Source organism: Balaenoptera acutorostrata, chromosome 1, assembly GCF_949987535.1.
Source record: "Balaenoptera acutorostrata chromosome 1, mBalAcu1.1, whole genome shotgun sequence".
NCBI lineage: Eukaryota > Metazoa > Chordata > Mammalia > Artiodactyla > Balaenopteridae > Balaenoptera > Balaenoptera acutorostrata.
In genome coordinates, this window is record NC_080064.1 from 108,653,291 (window position 1) to 108,680,222 (window position 26,932).

General features: G+C 42.2%; 2 long non-coding RNA genes and 4 other non-coding genes across 6 annotated transcripts; 5 read left to right on the forward strand and 1 right to left on the reverse strand.

The window, feature by feature from the left end:
• Positions 1 to 4,119: 4,119 nt before the first annotated feature.
• On the forward strand, positions 4,120 to 4,191 carry TRNAE-CUC (transfer RNA glutamic acid (anticodon CUC)). Its single transcript has one exon. It is a non-coding gene; the product is annotated as a tRNA-Glu (tRNA).
• Positions 4,192 to 6,492: 2,301 nt separating this feature from the next.
• TRNAG-UCC (transfer RNA glycine (anticodon UCC)) lies at positions 6,493 to 6,564 on the forward strand. The gene has a single exon. It is a non-coding gene; the product is annotated as a tRNA-Gly (tRNA).
• Positions 6,565 to 8,466: 1,902 nt separating this feature from the next.
• On the forward strand, positions 8,467 to 8,539 carry TRNAK-CUU (transfer RNA lysine (anticodon CUU)). The gene has a single exon. It is a non-coding gene; the product is annotated as a tRNA-Lys (tRNA).
• A 6,632-nt stretch (positions 8,540 to 15,171) lies between these two features.
• On the forward strand, positions 15,172 to 20,737 carry LOC103009136 (uncharacterized). Its single transcript, XR_450986.2, has 3 exons — positions 15,172 to 16,917; positions 17,114 to 17,272; positions 19,610 to 20,737. It is a non-coding gene; the product is annotated as an uncharacterized LOC103009136 (long non-coding RNA).
• TRNAK-UUU (transfer RNA lysine (anticodon UUU)) lies at positions 15,455 to 15,528 on the reverse strand. Its single transcript has one exon. It is a non-coding gene; the product is annotated as a tRNA-Lys (tRNA).
• Positions 20,738 to 22,885: 2,148 nt separating the features above from the next.
• LOC130705898 (uncharacterized) lies at positions 22,886 to 23,767 on the forward strand. The gene is made up of 2 exons (XR_009006315.1): positions 22,886 to 23,002; positions 23,105 to 23,767. It is a non-coding gene; the product is annotated as an uncharacterized LOC130705898 (long non-coding RNA).
• Positions 23,768 to 26,932: the final 3,165 nt, after the last annotated feature.

The window sequence follows — 26,932 nt, forward strand, 5'->3', positions numbered from 1 at the left end:
TAATTGTGGTTTTAATTTGTATTTCTCCAATGGCTAATGATGCTGAACATCTTTTCATGTGCTTATTGCTGTCTGTATATCCTCTTGGGGAAATGTTCCTTCTTGACTTTTGACCATTTCCTCACTGGACTGTTTTTTATACTGTTGAGTTAGAGAGTTCTTATATATTCTAGACAATAGTCCTTTGTTGGGTTGTGGTTTACACATATTTTCTCCCAGCTAGCAGCTTGTCTTTTCATTCTCATAATAGGGTCTTTTGCAGAGCAAACATTTAATTTTGATGAAGTCTACTTTATTGATTTTTCCTTTTACGGATTGCTTTTGGTGTCAAAACTTTGTCTAGACTTAGACCATGAAGAGTTTCTCCTATGTTTTTTCTAAGTGTTTTATACTTCACATTTAAGCTCTTGATCCACTTTGGAGTTAGTTTTTGTATAAGGTATGAGACTTAGGTTGAGGGTTTTGTTTATTTGTTTGCTTTTTGTTTATTTGTTTGCCTATGAATGTCCAATTTCTTTAGCAATATATATTGTAAAAGCTATTTTTTTTCCACAGAATTGCTTTTTCACCTTTGTAAAAAAAAACATGAGTTGGTATACTTGTATGGGTCAACTGCTGGGTTCTCTATTCTGTTTCATTGATCTGTATATTTATTTTTCTGCCAATACCATACCATCTTTACTATTGTAGGCTTTTAATAAATCTTGAAAATGGATAAGCTGATTACTCCCACTTAATTCTTTTTCAAAACGTGTTTTAGCTGTTCTAGTTCCTTTGCCTTTCCATACAAGTTTTAGAATAATTTTGTCTATATCTACAAAAAAATCTTGCTAGGATTTCCCCTTTACTAAGTTTTAAATTGTGGTAAAATACATAAAACATAAAGTTCACAATTTTAATCATTTTAAAGTGTACAATTCAGTGGCATTTAGTACCTTCGAAATGTTGTGCAACTATCACCACTATCTAGTTCCGGAATGTTTTCATCACCCCAGAAGGAAGCCCTGTTCCCACTGTGAAGTCACTCCCTAACCTCTGGCAATGACTGATCTGCTTTCTGTCTCTATGGATTGGTCATTCTGTACATTTCATATAAACAGAATCATATGATATGTGACCTTTTGTGTCTGGCTTATTTCATTTAGCATAATGTTTTCAAGGTTCATCCAACTTGTAGCATGTCAGTACTTCTTTCTTATGTCCAAATAATATGCCATTGTATGTATATACCACAGTTTGTTTATCTATTCATTCATCCATGGACATTTGGGTTGTTTCTAACTTTGGGCTATTATGAATATCATGCTGCTATGAGTATGCATGTACAAGTATTTGTATGAGTACCTGCTTTTAGTTCTTTGGGATCTACCTAGAGTGAAATTACTGGGCTGTATTCTATGTTTAACATATTGAGGAGCCTCCAAACTGTGTTCCACAGCAGCTGCAACATTTTACATTCCTGCCACCAGTGTATTAGGGTTTCAATTTCACCTCATCCTCACCAACAGTTGTTATTTTCCATTTTTAAAAATTATAGCCATTCTGGAAAGTGTGAAATGGTATCTTATTGTGGTATTGATTCGTATTTCCCTAATGACTAACGGCATTGAGCATCTTTCCATGTGCTTGCTGACCATTTAGATATCTTCTTTGGAGAAATTCTATTCAAATCGCTTGCTCACTTTTTAATTGAGGTGTTTGTCTTTTTTGTTGTTGAGTGGTAGCCCCTTCGTTCTTAAAGGATATTTTTGCTGGATATAGGAATCTGGGTTGACAGTCTTCTTTCAGTGCTTGAAAAAATTTGTGCCACTTCTCTGGCCTCCATGATCTCTGATGAGAAATCTGCTGTCATTCAAATTGTTTATCCATGGTATGTAAGGTGTCATTTTTCATGGATTTCAAGATTTTTTTCTTTGTTTTTAGTTTTCTGCAATTTGACTATGATGTGTCTTGGCATGAATTTGTTTAGGTTTATCTTCTTTGGGGTTTGTTCAGCTTCTTCAGAATCTGTAGGTTTATCATCTGCTAAATTTGGGGAGTTTTACTCATTATTTCTTTTAGTACGTTTTTCAGTCCTGTTCTTTTTCTCTTCTCCTTCTGGGAATCTGATGACACAAATGTTAGATCTTTTGTTATAATCCCACAAGTCCCTGTGACTCTGCTCTTTTTTTTTCATTCTATTTTCTCTGTTGTTCAGATTGAGTAATTTCCATTGTTTTATCTTTCAAGTCACTGATTCTTTCCTCTGTCCCCTCCACTCTGCTGCTGAGCCCATCCATTGAAGGTTTTTGTTGTTATTGTATTTTTTAGTTATAAAATTTCCATTCAGTTCTTCTATTTCTTTGCTGAAACTTTTCTTTGCTGGGACTTTCTATTTTTTTCATTTGTTTCAAGTATCTTCAGAGTTGCTTGTTGAAACATTTTTATGATGACTGTTTTAAAATCTTTGTCAGATAATTCTACCACCTCGATCATCTAGGTATTGTCTGTTTTCATTCAGTTCAAGATCTTTCTCATTCTTGATATGATGAGTGCTTTTTTATTAAAGCCTGGACATTTGGGATTCTGGATTATATTTAAACCTTCTGGTTCAGTTGGCTTCTTCTGATACTAATCAGGTAGAGGAAGCGGGGGTAAGGTACCTTGTTACAGCCAGGTAGGTGTAGGAATCCAGGTTCCCCACTTAGTCTCCATTAACACCTGAGGAGAGGGGCTCCTCATTACTGATGGGCAGGGGTAGGAGTTCCAGCTCCCCATATGGCCTCCACTGATACTGGGGAATAGGAGTAACCTTGTTATCACCAGGTGTTGGTGAAAGTACGATTCTCTACCATGTTTCCTCTGACAGCAATCCAGCAGTGAAGAGAAGGAACACTTCTTTACTGGCCTGCTGAGAGGAAGTCTAGGTACCCCATATACCTAGACTTTACTAGGTGTGGGTAGAGGTGAGCCACAATTCTTTCTGTGGCATTTGGCTGGAGTAGAGCAGTTATTATCTAAAAGTTTTCTATTTTGCTAGGCCACTTCTTCCCTGGTCCTTTGGCTAGAGAGAGCAGGTTTTGTTGTTATTGCTGTTTTGGTTTTGTTTGGTTTTATTTGGCTGCATCCATTGGCATTTCCAGGTTGCTGGCTTCTTCGGCACCAAGTCTGGGATATATGAGGCAAAAAGAAAACCCAGGGAAATCACCACTGTGTGGTTCCTTGGGTTCTGAGGCCCTTAGCTGGTCTACCTCTTTCTCTCCATCTTTCAGAGTCTCTTATGTTTGTTCTATAAGCAATGTCCAGGGTTTTTAGTTGTATTAGCAGGCAGAATAGGAAAAGTACATCTACTCAATCTTCTCCAATCCTTTCTCTTTTATTCAGTTATTTATTTGGTTTTCCTCTAGACTGTGAGTTTTTTAAGTATATTTTTGTATCTTCAATACCTAGTCTGGCACATAATCTGTAAACGTTTGCAAAAAGGAAAAAAGAAAATAGAACATGGAATGAAGTAAATGAACTGCACTCCCCCCTCATCCATCCTTAGGTGTGTGGTGCTAGGAAGAGGAGGAGGCTTAATCCTGTTCTGAATGATGAGATTTCTCCTGGTGCTTTGATGCTGAGAAACATGGCTAGCTCCAGGAGCTAATACTATTGATACTTCCTAGTTTCTCATGTTACCGAAAATTACCGGCAGGTGGCAGAATAGCTGATGAAAATGGACTGTTCACCAAAACATAAGAAGGCTGATTTCCTTTGTGACATAGGGAAATAAAATCTATTACCTTGTACCCACCCCGGATACAATCCCAAGATTTTGTTCTGAGGGTTAGATACTCTTTATCAGCCTTTGAGTACAGGTAGCTGCCCAGTGGGAATAGAGCTGGAGTAAAAGGAAGTGGGCTTTGTTAGGCTCCTTGGTGACATATGACACCAGGATATGACACCAGCTCTGGGAGTTCTCGCAAGGGTTTTCTACTCCGAAAAAGAAATACGAGGAAAAGGTAGTTTCGACGTGGGGAAGGCCCAGTAGTCAAGAATCTCAAAATCTAGGTGGTTGAAACAATATGCGTCACAAAAAGGGTGGAGACACACGTTGAATTAGCCTCATACATTCTCTGTCGGAAACTTTTACCACCTTCCCTGGTGGTCTAGTGGTTAGGATTCGGCGCTCTCACCGCCGCGGCCCGGGTTCGATTCCCGGTCAGGGAAGAAGCGAATATTTTCTTCCTACAAAATATAATATTTTTAATGACAGTTCCTATAGAACACTTTTAATGACAGTTCCTATAGAACACTTTTAATGATTAATTTTGTTTCTTCTACTCAGTTGCCACATGGGTGACCTTAGCTGAAATACAGGAAATGCAGGAAAACATAAAGAAAAAATCGCTTACCATTCTACCAACCACCGGTAGCTATTATCCAGTTTTTGAAACAGAAAATGGAATAATGCTGTACATACTATTTAATTACCAGGGTTTTTTTTTTTTTAACATCTTTATTAGAGTATAATTACCTTACAATGGTGTGTTAGTTTCTGCTTTATAACGAAGTGAATCAGTTATACATATACATATGTCCCCATATCTCTTCTCTCTTGCGTCTCCCTCCCTCCCACCCTCCCTATCCCACCCCTCTAGGCGGTCACAAAGCACCGAGCTGATCTCCCTGTGTTATGAGTCTGCTTCCCACTAGCTATCTATTTTACGTTTTTACCAGCTATTTTTAAAGTTAATATATTTCTAACACTTTCCAGTAGAAATAAATACACTTCAGCAACATGATATTTTCTTTCAATTTAATTATTTAATTTTTGTAAAGGTAATATATTTACATGGTTTAGGATTCAAATATCCAAAAAGGCATAACTGATAAACCTACTTTTCACCACTGCCGTCTAGTTTTCTTTTAATAAGGCAGCCAGTAGTAAGTTTCGTAATTATATTGTAATATAAGTATGTTGTAAATATAAAATATAAATAGTTTGTAAATACAAGTACATGCATACATACGTATATATTTAAGTACGTTCCCCTCCCTTGCACAAATGATAGCAATCTATACACACTTTTCTGCACTTTGCCTTTTTCACTTAATGTATTTTAAAAATAGTTGCAGATTACAAATGAAGAGCTTCCTCATTCTTTTCTATGACACATAGTATTCCATTGTATTGATATTCCATAATTAATCAAACCAGCTTCCTATTGATGACACTTAGGTTATTCTAATCCTTTGCGGCCATAAAAATAATATTCTACATATGTTATTTTGTACGTATGTAGAATAAATGTCCAAGAATTAAAATGCTGGTTCAAAAGACATGTGCATTTGTGGATGGGTAGTGCCATATGCCCTCCGTAGAGGTCCTGCCAATTTATACTCCCACCAGCAATGTACAATATATAAAAAAAAAAAAAAAGTGGGTTTTCATCAAAATGGATTTAATCAATCGTATTTCTGGACTTTTAGGTTTTTTCCCCCTAAAATTTTGGTTTTACAAATAACACTTTGATGAACATCTGTGTGAATACATCTTTGTATATCCTTAGGTATTGCTTTAGGATAAATTCATAGAAGTGGAATTACCACCTCATATCATATATTAGATGGGTTAAATAATTAAGTGTAAGAATTGAAACAATAAAAAAAATGGGTGGATAATTATCTTATTGGGCTGGAGAAGACTTTTTCACGGTAAAAGCAAACACAGAAATCATAAAGGATAAAACTGATAAGTTAGACTACATAAAAACAGAAAACTGCCCATCTGAAAATCCTATAAATAAAATTAAAAGACAGATGCCAAACTAATATGTTGTATACATATAATATAAATACCCAAGAGCAAAAATCGACGAAGCGTATGATTTAGTAAGTCTCAAAACTAATACAAGTAATTAGTAAGTTTATGAAAAATGATCAACCTCAATAGTAATACAATAAATGCAAGTTAAAATGAGACTCCAAATTTTTATGTTGCACTTTCGTAAAGATAAAAAGAATGAAGTTATCTAGTTGCCTGAGGTAATTTGGTAATACTCATTGAAAAGTGAAAATTGGTGATATCGCTCCACACAGCAATTTGGCAATATGTATTCAAAGCTTTAAAATGTGGGTATCTTTTCAATGGCAACTTTACCTTTATGCATTTGTGCTGAGGAAGTACTCTCAAATGCGTAACGATATGTGTACAGAGATAACACTCGCATTAAGGCCTTAACTCGTCCGCTTGATTTCAGAGGCTCCCTTCAAAAGACAATAAACTAGAATTGATTTTCCTTCCCTAAACCTCTGAAACGACTAAAAAAACGACCACAAAATTATCAATATAGTCATAGGTAAAATCCTAGAAAAAAAAAAAATCCTAGAGATCTTCTTTTCCTCTTCGACCTTTGGCTTTGTGTTGAATATTTCTGTTAACACGAATCCCTAAATATGAAAGACATTGGTCGGAGCAAACCATGACGAGTTATTCATAAGGATACAAACCGGGGTGTTGCTCCGTGGGCGTTGGTGGTATAGTGGTGAGCATAGCTGCCTTCCAAGCAGTTGACCCGGGTTCGATTCCCGGCCAACGCACTACCGGTTCATTCTTTTCTCTGGAAGCTCGAGTAGAGCAAATAGGGGGAGAAAGAAGAGCCTTTGACCACCCGGACGTCCGTCCTCAAACTCTGAGCCTTCTGGGAGACTCTACCGTGAGCGAACCTCCAGACTTTTTGCAGCTACCAAGGCAAGCCCATCTGCTGCGTTTGGCCTCTTGCTTCGCACCAGTTTACGATAATTCTCCTTTTGGAGGTCTTTAGGGAATGTCAGAAATGGAGGCTGATCGTATATGTTTTTCTGAATACTCGGAGGCGACTTAGATTTACTAAAGAGTCAGAATAAGGAAGTCAGCCCAAGACTCCGAAGTTCCTGAGAGAGCGCGCCAAGGAGCAGTGAGGGAAGCAAGAAAAATAATAAAGGGGAACCTCACGCCGTTTAGCAGCTCACAAGCTTCGCTTCTCTGCCGGTTCCAACATTCGGGCGACAGAAACCTCAACTCCAGGGTACAAGGTGGAGATGTAAATAGGAAAATCCTCGGGTTGCCTGGGGGTGCGGCTTGATTATTTGGAGGGGAAAGAGAGAAATGGCTTGAGGAGGGCGACTGGGGACGCCCTCCCCGAGCTGCAGGCGACGCTCTCAGACCTCGTCAGGACTGGGCGCGCCGCCGTCCAGCGGAGGGGGTGATGATGGCGCGGGCATGGCGGGATTCTGAGACCCAGATACGGGTGTCAGGGCTTCGAGGTTGTGGGTGGAAACGTTTGGGATTTTAACCTAAGCGAATCACGCGAACTGAGCAAAGAAAGCTGCAGCACCACTTAGACAATTCTGTTTCAAAAGACATTAAATCCACCCTTAGGGCGCCACCTCGAAGGTGGCGCGCCGTGATCGTATAGTGGTTAGTACTCTGCGTTGTGGCCGCAGCAACCTCGGTTCGAATCCGAGCCACGGCATATCTTTGTAATTCACCTTGGTGGCCCCCCATTTTGGAACCTTTTAAGGGTTAAAAAAAGCTTGTAATCTGTCTTTGCTCAAGGCTGCATGGCAGAAGTGCAGTCTACGAATTAGATAAATAACTGTCTCCACTCAGCTCACTCCGCGGCTCGCCCACCTAAGCGAATCTAACCAGCCTTGGCAGAGCCGCTTCAGGGCGGTGTGGAGCGCCTCGGAGCAGCAAGCAAGGCCTACCTTCACCTGAGCAGAGGAGAGAGCCCTTCGCTGGTGACTCCGGAACTCAGCGCCTCTTCCAGAGGTTGGAGAAATGAACGTTTTGGAGAGTGAAGTGAAATCTCCCGCGAGCGCCCACGCCTGAGGCTCTAAATCCCATCCGACTTTAAATCTCAGTGGGACCTTCAGGTCCCACAAAATTTTAGCATTTAAAAACAAAATCGTGCTCCAAATGAATAGTCAATTGGACCTAAATTCCGACTGACGCGTCCTTCAGCCTCATCCCCACCCCATCCCCTGGTGGTCACGGTTTAGCGAGGGAAAGGGTTTCGGACCGAGAAGAAGGAAGAACGAGGCTGCAGCACCAAGGTCCCGGGAGCACAAGTCCCCGCGCCCCTCCTACTTCTCGCGGCAGTTTGAGCCTCTCATCCCTATTCCCTCGCGCTTTTTCGCCTCCTCTTCTGGATTCCGGGTCCCAGAAACCGGGTTCTCCAAAAGAATTTGCTGTCCAAAAGTTCTCAAAACCTGTCTAAAGGAATTTGAAGAAACGTCGAGGTTTCAGGACTCGTGATTCCCGCGTCCTCTGCAAGCCCGTCTAGCCCCGTGCAGTCCCATCACTCTCGGAGCCTGGAGTTTCTCGGTGACAAGAAGCTACTACTGCGTTTAAAATCCTAGAGCCCGAGAACTCTTTCAAACTAAGCTGTGTGTATCTTTGACCGTGCAAGCTGTCCCTCGAAAGAAATTATATTTCTGTAAGAAGTTTTGCGAAGCAGCGCCCGGCTAGCTCAGTCGGTAGAGCATGAGACTCTTAATCTCAGGGTCGTGGGTTCGAGCCCCACGTTGGGCGGTGTTCCTTTTCCTCGCCTATCTCTGTTCTATTGAATCTTCTCTTGTTAGCTACCAACTGAACCAGCAGCTTCTAAATAGCCATTATGGTCACTGTTGTTTTAAACTTCGGTAAATTGTTCCAGAAATCGCCTCTACTCGCCCCAAATTTAGCACAGAAGAGGAATCCGGGCTACCGATCCCAGCATCTCAGGTTGAGACCAGGGGTCACAGATCCACAGCTGCCCGAACCCAGGCTCCTCCGAGGGCCGAGTCCGGGACCCGCGGGGCTCCCCCTTCGTGCTGCCTCGACTCTGCTCCACTGAGAAGACATCTTAGGACATGACCAAATGGAACCACTTTCGTTCTCTTCTCGTCAGTGGGAAATTTTGGATGAGGTGTTGAAGGGCCTTCTTAGTAGTTAAAATGTTCTCCATTAGGTGCTAAGGAGCGTGCCTTTGCTTTTTAGGTTTTGAAGCGTTCATCAGCCTCAAAGGGCTGTAAAATACAACTAGTTTAGGAAGATCTCGAAACGAAAAAGCGGAGAGGGCGCTGGAAAAGGAGATGAGGAAGAGGGACGCGGAAGAGCAAAGAAAGGGGGAAGTACGATAGGAAGAGGAGGGAGGAGCAAGGACGACGGCCCGGAGCTGGCAAGTGGAGAGATTGCAGCGCAGTCTCATCAGATGGATGTAGGCAGACTCTCTGGAGTGCTGCGCCCAAGCGTTTCGAGTTAGCTATTGATCGACCGGAGAACTTTGTTCTACCCCGAAGGCCTGAAGTTGTTTGCCTGATATTTGCTCCTGCTAAATCTCTTATTCAGTGTTGGGATGAGTGGTGTGAGTAAAGTGGGTTTTCAAAGTGAGTGGAAGCCGAGTTTGTCCCCAGTCATCAGGCTTCTCAACCACAACGCGGACACTCGCTTTTAACTCCTCATACAGGTCTTTCCCACATCTCCCTAAGGGTCATTTACCAGTCCTACTTTTTTGTTGTTGTTGTTTTGTTTGTAAATGTGCTTTAGTCTCCTTTATATATCCCGCCAACCATCTCCAAAATCATCAAGACACTAGCCAATTATCCTCAAGGTGTTGTGCCGGGACAAACATCACCAGCATCACCTGGAAACTTTTGAGAAACGCAAATTCTCAAGCCCTACCTCAGACCTACAGATTCAGAAACTCTGGAGGTGGACCCAACAATCTGAGACTTAAGCTCTGCAGGTGATGTGGATAAATGCTCAAGTTCAGGAACCACTGCATTAGGGCAACTTCCTTTCCTGTCAACTAAGATGTACCATGTTCTTGGGTAGGAAACTCAATGTCATAAAGATAACACCTCTCTTTAACTTGGTGTCTGAATTTAATATAGTTTTTTAAAAAAATCAGTCATCAATTTTATACACATCACTGTATACATGTCAAAGAATTTAACATAGTTTTCATTAAAATATCAAAAATATTTTTCTTTTTTATTCAAACTGGACAATATAATTCTAAAGTTTAAATGGAAAAATAAGCAGTAATACTCAGGAAATTCTTTTTTTAAAAGAACGATAAGGAAGGATTAACCCTATGAAATATTAAAATGCCATAAATTATAATGATTAAAGCAGTAAAATATCGTGTATGGGTAAACAACAATCAATGGTACAGCACAGAGTCCAGAAATGGACCAAAATACATAAAGAAATGTAATACATTAGAAAGAGGGACTCAAATCAATAATTCTAATGACCAATGTTTTAATAACTAGGTAGCTGTCTGGGAAAAAAATAATGGTCAATGAATATCATACCCTTTACATAAGGGTAAATTCCAAATTGATCAAAGATTTAAATAATAATGAAAAGGAACATAAAAGTTCTTGTAGAAACATGAAACAATTATTTTATTATCTTGGGGGGGGTGTGTGTGTGGAAAAGCCTGTTCTAACTATGACACAAACTCAGAAGTCCTGAGAGAAAATATTGATGAGTTTGATTATATAAACCAAATGGAATCTGCATAAGCAAAGTCCAAAGACAAATGACAATTTGGGGAAGTATTTGCAACTCACATTGCGTTAAAAATCATCCATTTTGAGTTAACGCTTTGGTGTATCAACATCCTTCTCACAGCCCTAATTGTGCATGCACACTCAAAAACAGCTGAAACCCCCTGATAAGCAACCCAACCCCTAGACTCTAACTTTCCCCTCCTCCATCCTCTTCTCCCCGACCCCCGCCCCTCTCCCCCCCACCCCCGCTTCCTCCTCCTCTTTCCTTCCTCTCTTTCCCCAACTTGGTTTGCTTTCCTTAGACCCCACTCAGGACCCCAGTGAAGGCTTTGGCCCACAGGTCCTGGCTCTCACTGCTCCCCACCTGTTCAACTGAACACACTGCCAGTTGGACTCATGTGTGGCCCTGCGCATGCCCGCAGTGACCCCCTCTGGGACCTGCGAGTATAACAAACTTCTCTTCTGGTTCTCTTCCCTTCCTGTGGAGGCACCAAATTTACCATACCATGCTAGACATCTACATTCTTCGAACATACATCATGTACAAAAGGCTAATTTCCCTAATATTTACAGAACTATTAGCCAATAAGAAGTAAACCAATAACCCATAAAAAGTAGCAAACATATAAAGAATAGAAAATATAAAAGACTGTTGCCCATATGAAAAGATACTTAACACTCAACATTGCTATTAATGAAAGTAGTGCAATTTAAAACTAAGTTGAGATAATATTTTCAACTATAATATGGTAAATTTTTTTAAGTTTAATATGTTGGAGAGTTAATAAATATTGTTAAAGAGAGGGTAAATTGGTTTAAGTTCTACAGGGTGTTTTGAACAATATCTATCAAAAATTTAAACTTTTTTTAAACTTCAGCAATCCACATTTAGAAGTTTATCCTACAATATTCCTATACTTATGTGAAATTAAGTGTATGCAAAGTTATTCACGGAGCACTTTTTATTAAGCAAAAGATTGTAAACTCTCTAAATGTCCATCAGTTTTGGGGGTGACTAAATAAATGACAGTACAACCATACAATGAAATATAGTTCAGCTAGCTGTAAAAAAAGGATGAGGAAGCTCTTGAGGGGAGATTTACAGAAATTGGTTATAATTCAGTAATAAATATATGGAAAACTAAGCAAATGGAAAAGTAACATAATTGTTACTGCCAAGGGAAGATTATATTCAAAAAGTGATCACATTAAATTATGTGGCTTCTCTGTTAATAGTTTATATATTAAAAATAATAATCATTGATCTCATCAAAATTAAGATATAAGTATATTGATGTATTAGGGTTCCCCAGAAGAACAGAACAAATAGAAGATACACACGTATGTATATAGAGATTTAGTTTAAGGAATGGACTCATGTTATTGTGGAGGTTGGTAAATCTAAAATCTTCAGGGTAGGCCAACAGGTTGGATAGCCAGGGAAGAACGGATTTTATAACTCTAATCTGAAAGCGGAGTCTGGAGGCAGAACTCCCCCTTCCTCTGGGGACCTCAGTCTTTTTCTCTTAAGGCCTTCAATGGATTGGTTGAGGCCCACTCACATTATGGAGGGTAATCTGCTTTACTTGGAGTCTACTGATTTAAATGTTAATCTCATCTAAAAAATACCTTCCCAGAAACATCTAGACTGATGTTTGACCAAATATCTGGGTACCATGGCCTAGCCAGGTTCACACATAAAATTAGCCATCACAATTGGGAAGATGGAGGAGTGGGAAATGTATGTGTATGTGTGTGTGTGTGTGTGAAGTGGTAAGTGTAGGGGGAGTATGTAAAAGAGAGATAAAGTGCCTAAAGCTAGAAAATCAAGAATTAACAATATTTGTTTACAGAGACAGAGGTGAATAACAAATCACTGATTAAAAGAATTTAAAGAAGTTACTTCTAGGGAGTAGGAAATGGGGGAGAGTTTCAGGGGCCTGTTGGTTTTCATTACCGAGTTTATGAGTTTGACTCTCTAAACTATGAGCATATATAAGCTTGATAAAAATAAATACTAAATAAAAAAGGCTTTTTCTATGTTGTAGTTTTTCAAGTATTTTACCAATTTGTTGTCTTTTGAATTTTGTAGGGGAATGGCTCAGCTGTGGCACCCAGGTGACCTTGTATGTATTTGCACAGGCCACACCGGCCAAGGCTTGAACTGAAACTCTTCTGAATCTTACCACAAGGCAGATCACCTTGTGATTGTCCCAAAGCAAGAGAGGATGGGAGGCTTGTGAAGAGTGCCAGGAGACAGCTTCCATTCCCCTCCCTGTCTACCCTGGGACAGTTTCTCATTGCCCTTCAGGTTCTAATCACATATGAGGCATTCTGCTCACCTCCTCATCCCTTCCCTGGGGACAGCTGCAGACTGTAAAACTACTTAGCTGCATTCTAGAATTGACTCCTCAATAACAGGTATCCCACAACTTGCATTGTAGTCACTGACCCCTTTTGTTTCAGTGTCATCCCTTTGGATGTGTGGGATGAGGGCCCAGGAAGTCTATACCTTCAACTACTCTTCCTTTTGCTGTCTATGTAAGTAATAAACTTTCTGAATCTAAAAGTGACTTGTTATAGCTTTACAAGCTGAATCACTCAGGCCTTGGCTTTGCCAGATGTTGAGTGCTTGATTTATTTATTTATTTATTTATTTTTTGCTAAACAAATTCTTAAACTTTTTATGTAGCTAAATGTATTAATCTTTTTCCTTAGGGATTTTGAGTTTTGTCATGCTTAGAAAGGATTTTCCCTACAAGACTAAAAATTTTATTAGGGGTATTTTTTGAAGGAAGAAAGGTGTAATTATTCTTCTGCTTATGAGCTGAACAGAGATGCAATGAGCTCCCAGATAACTTTGTGGCACATTCCCCGAGGCTCTCTGAAACCCAGACCTGCCGAGGATTGAGAGGGTTTCCTGGGACCTCCCAACTCAGGAACCTTGGGCTCTAAGAGGGGGATGTAGCCACTAAACAGATGGTGTGACATCCCAGGCCTAGCAACAGTGGAGAGCAATTACTAGGCCTGATTGGGCAAGGGGAGAGAGGTGCTCCTGGAACCTGGGAAAGTGATAGTTGTAGGTAAGGCTGTAACTGTAGTAGAGTGCCACTAAACAATAACTGTGGTCTTGGGGGATGGCGGAGAACACAACCACTGCCAACCTGCAGGAAGTAATTACCCTGACCTCATATTCCTCCTACACTCCCATTCCCAGTCAGTGAATCCCACTGGCTGTAGCCAGCAAGAAGCCAGTGGGCAGAGGAGCCCTTTTTCACAGTTCAAAAAGATTAACTTTCTGGGGCATATAATAGGGTGGAAAATGATGAGAATGTATCTGGAGGGACAAACGCAGAATACCCAGAAATTTTCATTCTTGAGATTAAAAAAAAAAAAATCCCATATACTCCCTCTCCTCCACCCACACTGCTTCCCCTGTTATTAACATCTTGCATTGGTGTGGTACATTTGTTACAATTGATGAACCAATATTGATTCATTATTATTAACTAAAGTGCATAGTTTCCATTAGGGTTCATGCTTTGTGTTGCATAGTTCTATACCTGAGATTTTTATTGTGAAAGCATCTCATTAGGTGCATTTTAGTGTCAAACAGGTTTTTTTAAAAAGGTTTTGTATTTCCTGAATTCTTTCATTTATTTGACATCTGTTTGTTGTCTTTAGACCTGTATGATATCTGGACTGGAGATATGTATGTATGTATTTGATTCCATCTTTTTTCCCTCTGATCATTATAAACCCTAGGTTAAATTTTCTTCCAATCATTGTTTGTCAGAATCTTATTTTCTTGTCAGAGCTTTCCAACTTCATTAAAGCAAAGTTCTATAACTGGTATATGTTTTTCATACCATAGCTAGAGTCTCTTTTCCACAAAAATGCTGATAATGTGACTGAAATTTCAAAATGCAGGGGTTTTAGTTTTTTTCTTTTCAGTTTTGTTTGTTGGATTAATATCTGTGAACTTCTAGCTCAGATCAGACAAGCAGACAAGGGAAGAAAGAAGCAAAAGAAAATCCTTCGGAACCTCTGGATCATGATGCTTTAAGAAGTTCACAGAGACTGTTACTTGCCCAAGCTCCCAGAGGAAAGGCTGTGAGTGTGGTTAATGGCCTGCCTGGTGGCTTCAGCATCCTACAGTCAAGTTTGAGTTACAGCTTGGTTTGTCTGAGGTTTTTAATATATACTTATAAAGTAGGTGACTAGTTTGTTATAAAAATAATAAAGTCATGCCTGTTGACTTTATTGAAAATAAAATTGTTTTATTTTATTAAAAATAAAATTGTTTATTAAAAACCAGCATGTTGGTATTGTTTGGCCTTTGGGAACTGGGAGCTTGAGTAGTGGAGGTGAGAATTTTCTCAATGTATGTACCTTTCTATAATCCCTTGATTTTTCTATTCACAGACACACACCACACACACACACACAGTGCCTCCAGGAAGAAAAGAACTGCTGGACAAGTTCTCCCCCACCTTCATGTGACTGTTAAGTCTGTGCAATCTGGTCACCATAAAGGCATTTTAGACACTTGAGGAATGTCTCTCTGTGTTACCACCTACTCCACACTGAATGCTGTTGTCCCTCCCAAATTCCTGTGTTGAAGCCCTAACTCCCCAATGTAATGGTATTAGGAGGTGGAGCCTTTGGGAGGTAATTAGGTTTAAATGAGTTCATGAAGATGAAGCCCCCATGCTGGGATTAGTACTTATAAAAACAGAAGAGACACCAGAGTTTCCTTTCTCTGCCATGTGAGGATACAGTGACAAGGAGGTCTTCTGCAAGCTGGGGAGGAAACCCTCAACAAGAACTGAATCTTTCAGCACCTTGATCTTGGACTTTACAGCCTCCAGAACTGTGAGAGGTGGCGAACAGATAACCTAAAGTTGCAAGTAGCTAGCAAGGACTTCGATGAAGCAAAGGATGACGTCCCTGGGTGGGCTTGAACCACCAACCTTTCGGTTAAAAGCCGAACGCGCTAACCGATTGCGCCACAGAGACGTGAGAGCGCATTCCTCATAACTCGTTTCCTGATTCAAGAAATTGCTTTTCAACCTCTGGCTGGGGACATCCTTAGATTCTCATATTCCGGAAGCCGAAGGTGCGCGCGGGAGACACTGAAGCCAAGAGTTGGTGTCATCGGGCACATTTGGACATCGATAGAACGTTTGGGACTCAGCTAGGGGACTCTGACTGCCGAACGCCAGATCTGTGGCCTTCCCACCTGCTCCCCGCCTCAACAGCCGCCCGGCTCCAGGTGACGACCGCAGCCTCTCGGGCTGAAGTCCACGTTACTATTCTTAGCTTCGCTCGCCGTGAGTCCCCACTTGACCCTGTGGGCGCGCATGCGAAGGACACGAACCAGCTGTGCCCCCACTGCGCTGCCCACGTTCTGCGCCTCTCTCTAGATGTGGACTCCGACTGGCAAGACCTCAGAACTGCTCGCGATGCAGCCCGCCCTCCAGGGCAGGGCCTCGCACCTAGTAGGCACTCAATAAATGCCCGGTGAAGGATGCATTCTGACGCAGGGTCCTAGGCAACCAAGAATTCCAGTGTGTGCTTTAAGCTTTTAGGCCTACGAGTAACTCCGGAAACGGAAGGCTGGAAAGGTTTCTCAAAGCCGGAAGCGCTTTTATTCCTGGAGCTGACTGAGAACAAAGCAAAAGTCTTGACTTTAGACACGTGCGCCCCGGGACCGAGCTGAGTTCCCCACCCTGAACTGCGACTCAGCCTCGGTCTGGGGTCGTCCGTCCTGAGGGGTTGAATAGGGAAAGCTGAAGAAGAGGAGAAGAAAGCGAGTGGGAATGGAGGCAGCCCAGTGAGGGACGGGGACAGAGCGAGCTAGTGCTCTGGCCACTGAAGAAAAAGGCGAAAAGAAAACGGAAAATGCCTATTTTCGTTAAATAACTTTGATTACCCTCCCCCGCCTCCTCTTTGTCGGCCACCGCGCTGACCATGATTGTGTACTGTTGGATGCTCTCGAATCGGAATGACTGAGGTTCCTCTTTGAAATGCTTGGTTAAAGACCGCAACGCCGTGAGATGTCACCGGAGTCCAGACCTCGGAGCAGGTGGCGAGGCGCCCCCGGCCCCGAGCGGTAGGGGGCGCACAATCCCCTGCTCACCGCTGGAGGGTGACACAGGACTCCGACTCCGCCCCAGCCCTCCGAGGCTGGGAGTCGGCTGCGCGCCTCCTCTCCCCCTTCCCCTGCGCCCTGTGCCTTGCGGAGGAATGCTGAAGAATGTTATCCAACCACTTGTACTGTCAGGTAGATGCACTGTCAGAAGCAACCGTAGAGAGATACTGATAAAAATTCTGAAGAACAGAACGTCTGAGTAAGCTTAATCTCATTCCTGGATCAGATTGAGTAATGCTGACTGTTTACTAAAGGTAGGATGATGGCAACTGTAGCTTTAATCCCACATAAATAGAGCTGGAAGTCCACAATAGCTTTGTAGTCATGTGCGGGCTACCTGCAAGCATGCACTCTGAGTTTTTTTTTTTTTTCTCAATAATAAACTTAGCTAATACTCAATTGGTCAACATGCGTGCTCCTTTGAGTCTCGATTTCTTATTTCCCCAACAGCCCCACAGAAGAGGTTGAGGATGCGCGGGGCTGAAGCACCGAAAGTGCACTTGGCGCTGCCTGAATTCTCCCTTGTGACTGAAGACCTTGGAGAAAAGCATTCACGATTGTCGTGGAAAGTTAGAAAATTCCAGTAACAGGACTAAGGAGGTGGATCCGGTAAGCCTCGGTGGGACCTCTTGGGATGAATTGGAAAAGACCCTTTTATCCTGGACGTCCTTTCCATTTAAGTCTGGGGTTCCATCTGGGCGGAAATGAGCACAGGGAGAGGCCGTTGTAAAAGCCCCAGAGGAGGGCGGAGTCGCTCCCTCAACCCGACCCCACCTCTGCGCAGCAGTTCCTACCCACTACCCCGCTTCCTCCTTGAAGTCGGAAGTAGGACGATCGTAGGCCTGGTCCGTGACTTACTCCCGATGAGCCCTGGGCCGGAGGAAATCCATTAAACTCTCTACAAACCTATTTCCTCATCAGCAACTCGCCGTGGTTGCCTTCAGTCTTGGCGCAGACATTTTCCATTTGGGCAACTGATACCAAGCTGGTAGGGAGAAGAGAAGCTCGCGGCTTTTCGTCTTCCTGCTAGCTCAGTTTGTAGCGTGCACGACTTCTAATTTCAAAGTCTTGAGCACAGCCCAGCTTCCAGTGCGTTTTATTTGGTTTTCTTTGGATTAGTATCCGCAGTTGCAGGGCTGTACTGCTCCCTGCAGTGGCCACGAGAGGGCGCGTGGTCCTTCTCCTTGGAACTCTGTCCCAGGAACCAGTACTTTGTCTCAGTTTGGTTAGTATAGAATAATGATGTCCAGTAGTTTTAATTCCTCTGAGACCGGTGGAACCCAAGATCTCTTATTTTTCACCACCTCAACTCTAGGGTCATCTTGGGTCGAGGCATGGGAGGTTGACTGTGTAAGCTCAGCCTTCCTGCTCATTCTATCAGACTGGGGAAGCCTCACAAAGAAAATTGTATTTGATTCAACGTATTAAAATTCATTATTCTCACCCCAGGGCCTAGAATAGTGGATATAAATAGGAGATGTTCCATAAATACATACATATATATATATATATATATATATATATTTAATTTATTTATTTCATTTATTTATTTTTGGCTGCATTGGGTCTTTGTTGCTGCTGGCGGGCTTTCTCTAGTTGCGGTGAGCAGGGGCTACTCTTTGCAGTGCATGGGCTTCTCAATGTGGTGGCTTCTCTTGTTGTGGAGCAGGGACTTCAGTAGTTGTGGCTCACGGGCTCTAGAGCGCAGGCTCAGTAGTTGTGGTGCACAGGCTTAGTTGCTCGGCGTCATGTGGGATCTTCCTGGACCAGGGCTTGAACCCCTGTCCTCTGCATTGGCAGGCGGATTCTTAACCACTGCGCCACCAGGGAAACCCCCATAAATATATTTTTTAAATAAAAAAATTCATTATTCTGAGAAGGGTGCGCAGGTTTCAGCAGATCACCAAAGGAGTTCTTGGTAGAAGAAAGATTAAAAACCCAAACACATGGAGAGAGACATTGGTGGGACAAAGACCCAGGCCCCGGGTGCAGCCTAAACACAGGCAGGGTAGAAATGGGAAGGAAGACTCAAAGGGAAGAACGGCAGAACTGGGAGGAGGAAGAAGAAAGGGGAGGAAAGAGATGGATTCAAAGGAGAAATTTATTCACTGGTCCCCAGTTATATGACAGCTGGTCTCTCTGGGCTTCCCCAGGCAGCCATTGTCCTTTAAGGTAGCCTCTCACCCTTCCATCCATCTGATTCTAGGAATTCTAGCATTTCTTATTAGGTCTACCAAGCCTACACCAAGTCCCCTCTACCAGGACCAGTTCTGGCCCCTTACAGATAGTCTTTTACTAATCCTTTCTTTTGTGGTCCTAGGAGAGTCTGTAGGGGAGGCAAACTTCACCTCAACCCTCTTAGGGTCTCCAGCTGGGCCTGAGAATTAGATTGGCATAAAACAGATTAAGAGGAGGAAAACATCCAGATTTTCACATGTGCATGGGAGCTCCAATAGGAAAATGAAAACCCAAAGAAGTGGCTAGGCCTAAGTATTTATATACTAGGTTGAACAAAGAGAGGTGATTATGGAAAAGTAAAACACATAGGAAGACTAAAGGAAGATACGAGTTATCTTAACAAAGTCTGTTTGTGTGGATTTCTCTCGGCCTTGACTTCCTGTCTCTGGTGACCAGAATGATTGTACTTGCTGTTTTCTAAATGCCTTTAGCTCAAAATACTTCTTATGCCAAATTGGCATACTTTGGAGTGGCATATAGTCAAAGCATTGGAATATAGCCAAAGAACAGGATCCTCAGCCCAGATGTCCTTGTGGTGCTGTGGGGTCACCATGCTGAAAGTGAATCCAGCAAGCCTAGATTGGTTTAGTTGTACTTGTTAATAAAGTAAAAACAAAATCCTTGGACCAGGTCATTTTTAAATGTGGAAAACAGTGTTCAAATTATTTAGACATCAGTAATGAGTGTGATTAAACCTTAATTTTAAAGGCACTGAAAAGAATCCAGGACTTCCACCTACAGCTATAGTATAGTAATGCCACCAGTTTAGTCTTCTTGCTGTAAACAACCATGAAAATAGACAAAATATGTGAAGCACCTGTTATAGACACTGGACAGAGGCAGTGCAAGACTGTGATTGCCTAAGAGAGGGCTGCGGAAATGACCTGATGGTGGTATAGCAAGCTGGAATCGCAGCAGAGCATGGTGTTCACACGGAGCTAAGGTAGATATCAGAGGACAGCTGAAGCAACTGGAATCTGCAGAGAACCAGAAAGGAGAAGACAGTTTACAGGCTAGTTTTCAGAAATCCATACTGGGTCTCCTGACAGTTATTTGCTGAGTGCTGGGCTGCTCATGTGTGGAGAGCTACTACCAAGGCTTACCGGACAACAGATGCTACAGGATGGAAAACAGAACAGAGATCTTAGAAGTCTCTGCTGGCAACATTGGAATTCAGGCTTTGTTAACGACTCTTTACCACCCTGAGCATCCAATTGATACCCCAGAAAGGCTGCTTAAGGAGTAAAGACCACAACCTAGTGTGAGGCCTACTCTGGATCCTCCCTAAAAAAGGATAAAACAAAGACCTGACAAGATTAGCAGGGTTTGGACGTTGAGTCACACCAAAGAGGGCTTTGGGAAACACCTTGGACTTTCCTCAGATCTACTGAGAAACAAACCATTAATCCAGTCCTACACAAGTTCAAGGTCACTGGCCAGTAATCAAAGTGCTTAAGTAGAACAAAAGTTGATACTCTTTGGAGAAAGATATCAGAATCCAGAGTCTCTACATTGCATCATTCAAAGTGTTCAGTAAACAATAAAAAATACTAAACATGCAAAGAAACAGAAAAATGTGACCCATTCAATACCTATTTTTAAAAAGGAAAACAAAGCAGTTAAAAGAAACCAACTCCAAGAAGATGTCTCAGATGTTGGATTTAGCATACTTTAAAGCAGGGTTGCAGAGTATGTATGGTTCAGCAACATGGGTTCCACTCATCATGGCTAATCTAGCTACAATCACTAGTGGTGCCCAAACAGTCAACAGCAGAGAACAACTCAGCCCCTGATATGACAGCAGTCCCTAAATCGTTGAATAAAGCCAATTAGATCTTCAAATTTATCTGGCTGAATTTTATTTGTTGATAGTAGCGAAGAAGATAGTTATAGATACCAGTGACAGTTGCAGAAATGAGGTCTGTAACAGTTATGAATATTTCTTCCTTATTATAATACTAATAGTTTTCTATGTACCAACTAATAGTTTTCTTTTCCTCTTTCATCCCACTACCAGCTAACATAAAATGTGTTGCTAGGAGTTAACTTTTAATCTCAGTATTTAAGTTACAGGATATCTAAGGTAAAATGAATGTGTCTCAGCTAGAAGAATGAAAACCATTGAAAGACAAGTAAACTTTATCCTCTTTTGTGGAAAGGTTGGCATGTTTTCACTGTCTGAGGTCAGCATGATTCTGTTACTGTCTTTGTTTAAAAGTAAAGAATGGTTTCGAAAGGAGAAGGAAAGGAAGGAAAAGATATATAGATACAGATATCCATATATATATGGATGCCAAGTCCACAAGACGTAGATTGTGGTAGATCTGTGTCAATATTGCTAAGCTAGAACAAAATTTCCCAGAACTCCCCTCTCTGCATAGTTCCTGGTTAACTTAGCCCATAGGACGACATTAGCTGAGATTTGGAAAGCGGAAATAGAAGTGACTACCACATTTATGTGAACCCTGAGACGGTCAGGGAGGTCACCAGCGTTTCTGCGGCTCACACATGTAATTTAACCGCTGATAGCAGGCAGGGTTGCAGCAACCTACAGCTCCTGCCAGATTTCTTCCTACTGCTTCTAGACCGTTGACCCAACCAGGTGTTTAGCTTCTTGGCAAACAACAGTAACAAAACACTCCTATTTTTAGTGTTGGGACTTCGAAGGCAGTAAAACACCGACGAGGATTCTAGTTTTTCTTCCTTTGGGGGCTTTATTTGTTCATTGGGTCTTCGGAAGCATCGGCTCCGGATCCTGCAAAAACTTCGTTGAATCTGACCCTATGCAAGTCTTTGTCCCTAAGAACACATCAAGAAGCTTACCAGACACAAACCCCGAACACTAAATTTTCTTAACTCTTAACGTAAAACAAGAACTAAGTACAACCTAACGGAAAAAAAACAAAACACTCAACATACGTAAGAAAATGCACTTTCTCAATTCCACGCGGCGATGTGTTACATTACCAGATGAATCAAAGCTTTACTGCTTTCAAAAAACTTTGTTTCCGAAGAAAGTGTGAAAGCAAAAAATACCGTGCACTTTCGAATACCAATTTAAAAAAAAAAAACTTCCACATGCGAAAAACAAACTTTTTTATCACATTAAAGATAATTACTACAACCCGTTCCATAACAACGGGAAAAACCAGCCTCTTCTCTCGTGAACAACCAAAAAAAAATAAACACGAGAAGGTGCTAACACACCCCACACCAACCCCGGCAAACCACCACTGTCAGAAAGCAACAGTGTACAACAATTTAAAGCTTGCTTCATTTCAATCCATATCACGACATTGACCTAAACCACTCGCAAAAACAAGTAACTGCTACTCCTAAAACCAAAAAAAAAAAGAAAAGGACACCCACTTTCATCTTTCACTGTAAATTATGTAGTTAAAAAACCAACACTCGTGAAAAATACAAATTACTTCCTTTTTCATACACCAAATTAACCTTCTCTATAAATCAACTCTTGAAAAGTGTTACGTGTTTGCTGGTAAATAACCACTACTTTTTTCTGCCCTGACACACCCTCATACGCCTTCTGCTGTTCACACACGGTCACTTTCCTCCCCGCAGCCCCGAGCCTTCCTGCCCCTTCCACACAGCTCATCCATGCACTTGCAACCAACAGCCCTCGATTCGCTCCCACACCACGGGAGATCATGTCGTCTTTCACCACCAGATCACGAACCAGCAGGCCCTGCGCTGAGATATCTACATACGACACGCCCCATCCGTCAAGCCAACGGGAATTACCTCTCCCCTCCAGCCCACGCCCCGCCCTACTCCGCGCCTCCCTCCTCCCACGCCGTCCACCCAAGCCAACCAGAGGGCGGGCGCCCTCTGGGGGAAGTGACGTCGACCGCTCGCTCTTTTCCTCCCACCCGCCCCCACCCATTCGGGTTGTGCGCGCGCGGCTGGCTACTTAACCTCTGTCCTGCCGAGCACCTGTCTGGCGGCTTGCTGAAGCCTGAGCACCTTTTTTGAACTGTAACGGCTTTCAATGCGTAGAATAGAGAACATTTAGGAGTCCACGGGAAACCGGTTCCTTTCAAATCCAGTTGTCTTTGTGATGGACTATTGTGTGTATGTCTGGTAAGACGCATTAACCATTATGACTGGCGGTGAACTCTATTCCATTCTTGAAAGTTCAATTTCGTTCATCGGAAATTTCATTCATTTTATTTCCATTTTCAGGTGTTGTTTTGATTCTATCTTCGAACAGATTTTAACATCTACTACCCTCTGTCTTACTGAGACAGACTAGGACCTGGGACCCTTTCCTGCAGTGTTTGCACCTGGACAAACTTGAGGCAGAAGATACATGGTCCCCAGGCTGACCAGTTGGAATCCGTCCCCTGTGGACAGATACTCCAAGGTAAAACTAATAGCAGCAGCAAGGTGGAGCTGAGTCCTACCTGGATAGAATATAAAGAGACTACATATTTCTTATTCTTCAGGTCAAGGAGACCTCCCAAACTATACATGCTCAGAAAGGTTCCTCTGGGGTCAAAAGGGAGGGAGGGAGCCACCCCATAATAGGTGATGTCAACCTCCCTGTAGGCCTCTGGGCCAGAATCTATCTTGGCAAAAAGATGCACACGCATGTCAGGAAGGGCGCTAGGACAGGTTAGGTGTGAAAAAGAATCGAGATAATTGGCTAAAGGTAAACAAAGACGCAGAAGAAATGCCCTATATAAGTGATTTGAATCACCTCTCTGGTGCGCTCTTCCTCATTAGGGAGGATGACCACACCCTTTATCTCCGGGTGTGTATCTCTGCCTTGCTTCTGTCTTAAACTGTTTCTCCCTCCAACTTGTGCTGTGGCTCTAATAATAAACTTTGAACCTGTTTTTACAGTTTTTGCCTCCTTGAAAAATTCATTTTTCAATAGGGGCAAGAGCCAGGGCAACTTTGCTACTAGCCCTAGCCCCTTGTGGACTGCTGGCTAGGATTCCTGCTTTTCACCCAGGCCACCCACGTTCAATTCCTGAGCAGGAAACAAAGATCTCAATTCAAGCCACCACTGGCTGCTGTCTCCTCGAGATCAAAACTTCTCCTCCTTCAACAAAATACAAAGAAACTATATGAGACTAAAAATAACTGCGTGCATGCTCAGTTGGGAAGAATTATGAACAACAAGATACAAAAAGACCAAAAACCTAACTGCCACCTCTGAAGAGCTAGTAGCAAAAATAGAGTACTGCACATGCCCCCTGCACACAACACCACCAAATGGAGGGGCAAACCTAAGCCACCGCCCAGCCCAACCCTGGAACCCACCCCTATCCTGGTCCCATATAGGAAACCAGTTGGCTGCTTCCTGCCCCCCCCCCCCGCCACCTCCATAGCAAGCAAGGGAACCTAATACTAGTTTTCCAGCATCAGGGATCGCAATAAAGCCTTGCCTGAATTTCTTTTCTGGCCTGCGATCAATTTCTATTGATTAAGAAAGGCGAAGAACCCTTGGTAAACAAATAAGCTAAAAGCCATCAAACTGCTAGTCCGGATAGGTTAATCTGGTGAAGATGACTATTCAGGTAAATATTTTTGGCTATGTGTGGATGCTCCAAAAATTCTTGAGAATTTAGTGGTGAAATGAATGTGACGGCTTTTCTTTGTGTACTACCTGCCAGTGTCCTCCCTTTGGCACCTCTGAGTTACTTAAGCCTAATTGAACTACTTTCCTCATCAGAATTTCTCAATTTCATATACCCCCCCATCCTTGACTCATATTGATTCTTAAAAGAGCAAGATTTGATCATGAACACTTGGTTCTCTCTCTGAAACAGTATTAACACTGAGATGTCAGCTTAAGGTAATGGTTGTGAACAACATATAAGTAAGCAGTCAGATATCCGATAGTGAAGGGAAGCCAAAAATCTGAGGACAGCAAACATATCACAGTAACTACTTTGAAATTACTTTTCCTCCTAGCCCAGGACAAAGCAGAAGAAAAAGTAGCAACATCACTTTAACAATAACAAAGTCGATTTAAACTTTTTAAAAAATGAGGCATAATATGCATAAAGTACAAAGAGTGTACAGTTCCCAAACCATTACCAGTGTACACCAACCTGAATAACTGATGAAGCAACCTAAATAACTAAGGTATGCAAAATTACCAGACCACAGAAGGCTTCCTCATGACTCTTCCCGTGCAAGAGCTCAGAGTAATCACACACATACCCCTTCCAACCTCTCTGCCTGTTACTTTCACATAAATTGAATCACAGAATATGCACTGGGTTTGGGGGGATGGAGGGGCATGGGTCTGACTTCTTTCACTCAACATTATGTCTATGAAATTTAACCCTACTTTTCACGTAGTTCTTTGTCTCTGTGTGTATGCCTTGTAAGAATATAACTCCACATAGTTTTGAACTGTTGGACATTTCAGTTGTTTCCAGTTGAGGATATTCTGAAATGGTACGAACATTTTTTTATGACTTTTGGTGGACATACACATTTTTCTAGAGCACCCCATTCCAAGAGAATAATGCCAGTGTTGACTTTCAAGATAATACTTTTGGGGGTTTCCCTGGTTGCGCATTGGTTAAGAATCCGCCTGCCAAGGCAGGGGACACGGGGTCGAGCCCTGTTCCGGGAAGATCCCACATGCTGTGGAGCAACTAAGCCCGTGCACCCCAACTACTGAGCCTACGCTCTAGAGCCCGTGAGCCACAACTACTGAGCCCTCATGCCACAACTACTGACGCCTGCCCGCCTAGAGCCCGTGCTCCGCAACAAGAGAAGCCACCACAAGGAAGAGCAGCCCCCAATCACTGCAACTAGAGAGAGCCCTCGCCCAGCAACGAAGACCCAACGCAGCCAAAAACAAATACACAAAATCAATTTTAAAAATTTATAAAAATATATAAAAGTTGGGGGGGGGGTTGTTTTTTGTTTTTTTCCAGCAAAAAGCGTTTATTCAGGAATAGCGGAAGAATGGCAATTCAGGACAAGCAAGCTATAGCAAAAGCCATAGGCAAGTCCCACAAACAAAGGAGAGGAAGGAACCTTGTTTTACAGAGAGAGAGGAGGAAGCTGAGGGAGGCTGTTTTGAACCCAAGTCCACTGGAGAAAAGTGAAAGTTCAGGGTGATGACGGTTTCTCATTGCCAAGTTGCTGATTTCCTGCAGGAGATGCAACGAATATGTTTTTCTGTTGGGGCCTGTAATCGAGGATTCTTCCTGCTGATGCTTCTTCTGTTTGGGTTTGTAATTGACGATACTTCCTGTCTTTGAACTTGAGTGGTACCCCATGAGAGCTCCCACTTCTGGTATCCCGACTTCATCTGAGTGACGTTTCCCTTTATTCGTTTTCAAACCTGTCACAAGGAATTTTGAATTTTCTGTTTTAACCTATTTTAATGTTTTAGGAGACTTACTACATCAAAATATTATCATTACAACCTGTGGCCCTAGCAACTTTCAAGTGTTCAGTAGCTACATGTGGCTTGCACCTATCATATCGGAGAGCACAGGTCAAAGGTACAGCACAGCGAAAAGTACGATTTCTGGGCCACAGCATGTAACTGTGTATGTATGACCCTCAGTGGATGCTGCCAAATTTTTTTTCCAACCTGTGGAACTTTTTTATACCCTTTCCAGAAATGAATAAGAATTTCCAGTGCTCTCCATCCTGTCAACATTTGGTTTTGTTTGTCCTTTTTTTTTTAAAGTAAGCTTTATTGAGGTGTAATTTACATAGTAAAACCTGCCAACATTAGATTTTTCTACATTCTTTTCAATGATATCATTTCTTTGCCAAGCTGGATTCTGGTGCTTGCTGTGAGAGAAAGCAAGTGCCATGCAAAAAATGAATGTGTAACAAGAAGCAAGGAGGCGCTTTGAGAAGGTTTCAGAAGCCGTGCAGTGCTCAGCATTAAGGTTATGATTCTGACATGTCAGAGCAGTGAAAACACAAGCCACTCTACTGAACTTTTGTCAAGGGAACACATAAGAATAGCCACAGCACCAGCCACAAACCTACAAACTATAGAAATATATGTGAAGCCAGAAA